The sequence below is a fragment of the Chenopodium album genome, chromosome 17 (assembly GCF_948465745.1).
Source record: "Chenopodium album chromosome 17, dcCheAlbu1.1, whole genome shotgun sequence".
Lineage (NCBI taxonomy): Eukaryota > Viridiplantae > Streptophyta > Magnoliopsida > Caryophyllales > Amaranthaceae > Chenopodium > Chenopodium album.
Window position 1 is genome coordinate 22,063,231 of NC_137850.1, and position 6,534 is coordinate 22,069,764.

The 6,534-nt window shown below is 30.8% G+C and overlaps 1 pseudogene; it reads left to right on the forward strand.

Moving 5' to 3' along the window:
* The window catches only part of LOC145588738 (uncharacterized), a 70,175-nt pseudogene extending 66,416 nt beyond the window's left edge, over positions 1 to 3,759 (forward strand).
* Positions 3,760 to 6,534: the final 2,775 nt, after the last annotated feature.

Consider the following 6,534-nt stretch of genomic DNA (forward strand, 5'->3'; position numbering starts at 1 on the left):
CATCAATTTCTTATTAAGGAAATAAACTTTGTCTTCTCTATCCTATCACATTAAGTGTCCATTTTTTTTATTCTCTAATCTCTATCTCTCTCATCTCCAAAAATTGTGTAAGAGTACACAGTTTACAAAGTGATGCAAATAAAAAAAAATACAAAAAACGGAGGAAGTAGATGTTTTGCCCTTGGAAATACATCACTTCCTCTTTAGCTACAATACAATCATTGTTGTTAAAACAAAAGACGGTCAAAAGAGAGGTGGTGAATAGTGTAAAATTCAAAGCGGGTCAAGTAAAAAAAAACAGAGAAAGTACTTTTTTAGTAATTGAATGCAAGTTCTTAGTCCATTAAACAAGTTCTATATATATTTCTTTATAAATAATGTGCGAACTCTTATTTCATCATCTCATTAAATAAGATTTTATATATTTAACATGTGCATATGTAATTATGTTAGTCCTAAATCATGTGTCATTGTGATATGTTTGATGCATGTCATTACTCATTGCAGATAAACCAAGATGCATTTCAGGAGTGAATTTTGTTAAGATGCTTGGAGGTGAGTTATTTTTTAGAGTGCCAAACTAGTTAATTGGATAGGTATATTAATTAATGTCAAATTTTGGTGAAATTCATATAACTTATTTGAACGGGTCATACTTGCATTTATTTTTATTTACACCTCAATCCCATAATATAGTGCACTTATTAGTTTTTAAGTGCATTGTCCTAAAATGTTATTTTTACAAACAAAATAAAAATTTGTTTTTTCAAATATATATAACAAACTACCCTCATAACACTAAATCCAAACATTGTCTGCATCATTAATTATTCACAAAAACAATCTATATCTATACTTTATTATATATTAAAAAGCGTTCCTAAAAATGTCAATGTGTCACGTGTATCTCATTCTTGCACCAGCTTAATGACACGTCATCATTCAATATGCCACGTGTACTTCTAGCACATTTTTGTTTCATGTCATGGTTAACCAAAAATGTACCCAATAAGGTTTGAACACAAGACCTCATTGAACGAAGACCAACTTATTACCATCCAAGCTATAAGCTAATGTTGTTCTATCTATGCACATAAATATATAAATACATATTAGAAATAAAAGCAAAATTATTCAAAACTATTTATTATTGTTATTGTAATATTATAATTTTCGACAATAAAAAAATTCTTTCAAGCTCTTTAATAATAATAATGATAAAAATACTCAAAGTAACACCCGGAGCAACGCCCGGGCCAAACACTAGTTTTCTATATTAAAAAGCGTTCCTAAAAATGTCAATGTGTCATATGTACCCATTCTCGCACTATAATCTGCTACATCATCATTCAGAATCTTTGCTTCACGTCATAATTAACCAAAAAAGACAAAAATACATGCAAAGAGGTTTGAACACTAAACCTCCTTAAATAAAGACAACACTTATTACTATCTTAGCTACAAATAAATCAGGTTCATTCATCATCATAAACATATAAATACATATTAGAACCAAAAAAATACCAAAATAACACCCGAAGCAACGGCCAGGTCCGCACACTAGTTTATTTCATTAATCTCGACATTTAAGCATGATTAAAAGTTAAGTTTCATATATTCTTCATGAATAGGTTGTCAAAAGCTGACACAACCCAAAAGAAAAATTAACTCGGGCATGACCATAATCCGACTTGCTTGAAACCAAGAAAATAGTGACTCGAACTTTATTTGACCTAATCTGAAATTAGTCGAAGACTTAAATTAACTTGAGAATTCAAGACCCAAACCGAACATGATTTAACTTGAGGTGACTTGAACCGAATATTACCCAATAATTATTGACCTGAACTTGATTATGAGAAAACTCGATTAAACTCCTTGAACATCATCCTAACCTCTAATAATAATTAACCCCGACTTACTTAACGTGATACGTACTCGTCTTCAATTTAACTTGACCAGGCAGTTTCTAACTAGACTAGTATACAACTTGACTCCAATTCAACATAGAGATCCTTGACCTTATAAAATTACAACATGTTTGTTTAGGGGGATAAATGAATAGGGATAGGGATTTGAGGAAAAGGATATTAAAATCCTATGTTTGTTTCTAGGGATTGGGATTAGATAGAGGGATGGGACAAGGATTAAATCACATCTTATCCCTCAATTTCTATACCTAGGGGGGTTGGAATAAGAATGAGGGATATGGATTATAATTAAAATGACATTTATACCATAATGAAGAGACAAAACTAAAGGAGAAAGATAGGGTTGGTAAGGGTATATTCGTAACTTTATTACATATTCTACTTTTATTCCTTACTTATACCAAACAAAGGATAATAACACTTTATTTAATTCCTATCCTACCCAAAATTCTCTATCCTTATCCTATTCTCTTATCTTTCTTACCCCTATCCCACGTACCAAACACCCCGTTACATTACGTATGTACATTCTAAATAAGAAATCAACTTTTATTGATTGGTACTAGAACTAACTTAATATTTGTCTTAAGCCAAACTCGACTGCAACACCATAATGACCAGAACCTTTTTGAAATTGACCCTATGATTTCTCGATTTATACAAACCTTGAACATGATATTGGTCTGACATGGACTTGACTAGACCCATATCTAATCGTCTGTACCTACAACGAGTAGATGTAGAACCTAATTCGAACTTGATAATAACCCAACCTATTCCAATTGTAGACCAATCCAACGACCCAACCTAACATTGATCAATAATGAGCTTTTTACCCAACCTAAGGGTTGATTCTGTTTAGCTTAATTTCAGTCCAATTCAGTTCAACTTCAATTAATTCAGTTCAGTTCAGTTGTCTCATAAACAATTCATTTTAACTCTATTTAGTTTAGTTTAGTTCAGTTCAATTAAATTGTTTTCAGTAAATTAAAATAAGCCCATAGCCATTAAAAATGAATATGATATTTCGGATTATTAAATAATAATAAAAAATTAGGATTACTATTTGCGAACCGTTTAATGTTGAAATTGTTGGATCAATTTTTTGTATTTTAAAAAAAAATCCATTTTATCATAATTTTGTTGTGTATCTTTTTTTAATTTTTCCGTTATAAATCTATATCTCTTGGTTGCAGAAGATGAAGAGGCCTTTGATGTTCTATTTTGCATTGCTTTTGAAATGATGGACGGCCAATGGCTTGCGATGAATGCCTCGTACATGCAATTCAATGTATTGGTTCCTTTATTCCCTCTTGTTGTTGACTTCTTGTTCTTGGCTCCATTTGTTACAAGACCAATTTAACCAAAAGCTTAACTTAATAGTTGAAGGCCAGGATCGGATTATTTAATTTATCACGCCTTCTCACATGAGTGCCTATTGGGCTTAAAGTATGGATGTTACATGGGCCCAATCAGCGTTTAATATTTTACTTTAAAAGAACAGGTGGATGACATTCGAACACGTGATCTTTATGTCACGTTGGCTCTGATACCATGTTAAAGAGCCAACTCAATCAAAAGTTTAAATTGATGGTTGAAGCCCAAGATCAGTTTATATAATCTATCACCATTTTTGAGCTTCCTTCAAATTAATTAATTGTTGCCCATTTTTGCAGGATGTTTTACAAGCAACACGAACACAATTGGAGAGAGAGTTGTCTTTGGATGATATGCAAAGAGTACAAGATCTTCCAGCTTACAATCTCCTATACAAATAATCACTTGTCAATTTTTGAATTTGGATCTCTTTCTGACTAGGGTGGTGTCGAAAATTTATGACGTATAAGTGAATGGGAAATCGATCTGTTAGTCTTAAAGCAATGTGTGATTGTGCGTGCTGTATGGCATGCTGGTAAAGCTAAGATCACAGGGGAAGTTTTTTCAAGATACATTCACTACTTGAATACTTCAATTCCTTTTGTTGAGAAACCATGTCACGTATTACCTTTAATCGGTCAGAATGCAGAACAGGTTGTATATTGTTCTGTACAAATGATTACTCTTGATTTTCTTACATTCTTTGTGGCAAAGGTTAATAATTAGTGGTTCGTGGAGTCATGGTACATCTGTTAAAAAAAAAAAAAAAAAAATAGAAAGAACATTGTATAAAGATGTAAAGAACATTTAGCTAAAATGAAAAGAAGTTTAGTTAAAGTGAAAAGAACATGTTATAGAATTGTAAAGATTAAAGAACATATATATATTAAAAGTGAAAAGAAAATATTGTTAAAATGTAATTAACGTGATAATTTCTAAGCGTCTATTTTAAAAGAACATGAAGAATAAAATTAAAAATAAAAATAAAATAAAAAAATAAAAACATAGAGTTATTAATACCAATGAACATAACACTATCTTATAAAGAACATCATCTTCAACCTTTGTCACATTATTCTCAAATTCAACATTCTGATTCATCAAACTTCAAAAAGAAAAATAGACAATGAATTTGACGATTACAAAATATTCTAATTCAAATCTAAAATAACACAATTAATGAAAAATAAATACAAAATTTCATTCAAAATTACCTTCGATCCCCTGATTAACAAATCCACATATTCACCTTCATTAACAATCACTCCATTAACAAAACAATGATCAAAAGCACCACGAAAAAATGCGCAGCCATCGTCTTTTATCAGTAGAATTTATTTTCTCTATAAACTAAGATTTTTATTCCTCTCTCTAAAAAATTCAAACAAGTGAAATAAAAATATGAAGAAATATACAAATTTCTACATTGAGATTGGGAAATAATTACCAAAACTCTTCAATTATAAAATAAATAATTCATTTAAAGATTGAAAAGCTAGATACTTTTTAAAAAATACTATAGTGTTCTTTCTGTTTTTGTTTTTTTAATAAAAATAATATTCATTACATTATATTATCATATTCTTTATTAATATTACGGATGTTCTTTAGATATATATAAAGAACATAAAGTTGGATTTTTTTTTTTTTACAAAATAGCTATATGTTCTTTATAAAATAACTATATGTTCATTACAAAACAACTATATATGATGTTCTTCATAAAATAGATATATGTTCTTTAAAAAATAAATATATGTTCTTTACTGAACAATTGTATGTTCATTATGCCTTTTCTTTTTAAAGAAAACCGGATGCACAGAGCATGGTGCATCCGCCTCCAGGGAAAAAAATTTCAAACTGTTAATCCAAAAAATCCTTAGAATAGAAGACAAGTATTTTCGCTATACATTTAGGATATGATGAAGTGATTCTCAAATAATCATTCTAGTTGTTTGGAACAAAGTGAATAATTAGTGTACATATTAATATAAAGCCATATGTACTCCCTCCATGTTTTAATAAGTGTTACACTTTGATCGACACATAATTTTAGACAATTTAATTGACTTAAATATAATAAGAGGTAAGTGGGGTAGTTAGAGTATTAAAAAGTCGTAAAGAAAATATAGTAGGTTTAAAATTTATTGAAAAGTAATAAATGTGAAAGGAAAAAAATAATTAAAAAAGTAGTAATGGGTTTGGGTGGGGACTATAAAAGAGAAATATATAATATTAAAATGTAGTAATTTGCCAAAAAGGAAAGTGTAGCACTTAATAAAACACGGAGGGAGTATTCTCGTATTTGAAAAACGCAACAATAGTAGTAAAATGTTTACTACTAGCCTCCATAACCGTTGAAGAAATATGTATATTAGAAATGGTGGGGGTATGGAGAGGGGTGGTTTTAGGGTGGGTCGGCCGGCCAATTTTTAGGGTTAGGAGGGGACGGTTGGCCGGTTTACGGTGGGGCTGCAGATTGGGGCTAGGGTGTATCGACTCGGGGCATTATCCGGGCTAAATACTAGTTTTATTATGAAATAGAGGGTGTATGAATTGAAGCAATGTCGTTGTTTCGGCCTAGTCAATGCTTAAGCCCAATGTATCTGAAATGGCAAAATACCCCTCTATGATCCAACCCATCATTAATTACCACAAATCATAGATTTACTCCTAATTTGTTCACTAAAGTACAGCTTTGTCACTTGAAATACATCTATAAATAGCTCATCAATGATTAATGACGTAAAATTTTCAAAATCTCTCTCCTTTTTTCTCTACTTTCTCACTCTATTTTCTATCTCTAGAAAGTACACGCTCTCGACTCTCTCTCTTTTGAAATTACATTTTCCTCACACTTTAAATACTTCTTATAAGTACTTTTCATCTTTAGAGTTTGGAATGTTTTTTTTCATTTTTTTTTTTCACCTCTACATAGTAATTTGAAATTTAACCCACCTAATCCACCTATATACTAGTATATATATACCTGACGGTCTGCTCCAACAATCTCCTTTTCCCTTCCTTTTGCTCTGGCTTTGAATGAAAAACAGCAAAAAGGATTTTTAGAGCAGCCATTTCTGAAATTTTTAAAACACAATATAGTCCAATTAAAGCAATTGCGATGGTGACTGGTGGCCGGTATAAGAGCTAGTCATACTTATAACTTACTAGTTTTAGACCCCGCGCGCACTCCAATTGGCAAAACGTGATGGAAGCCATGCTT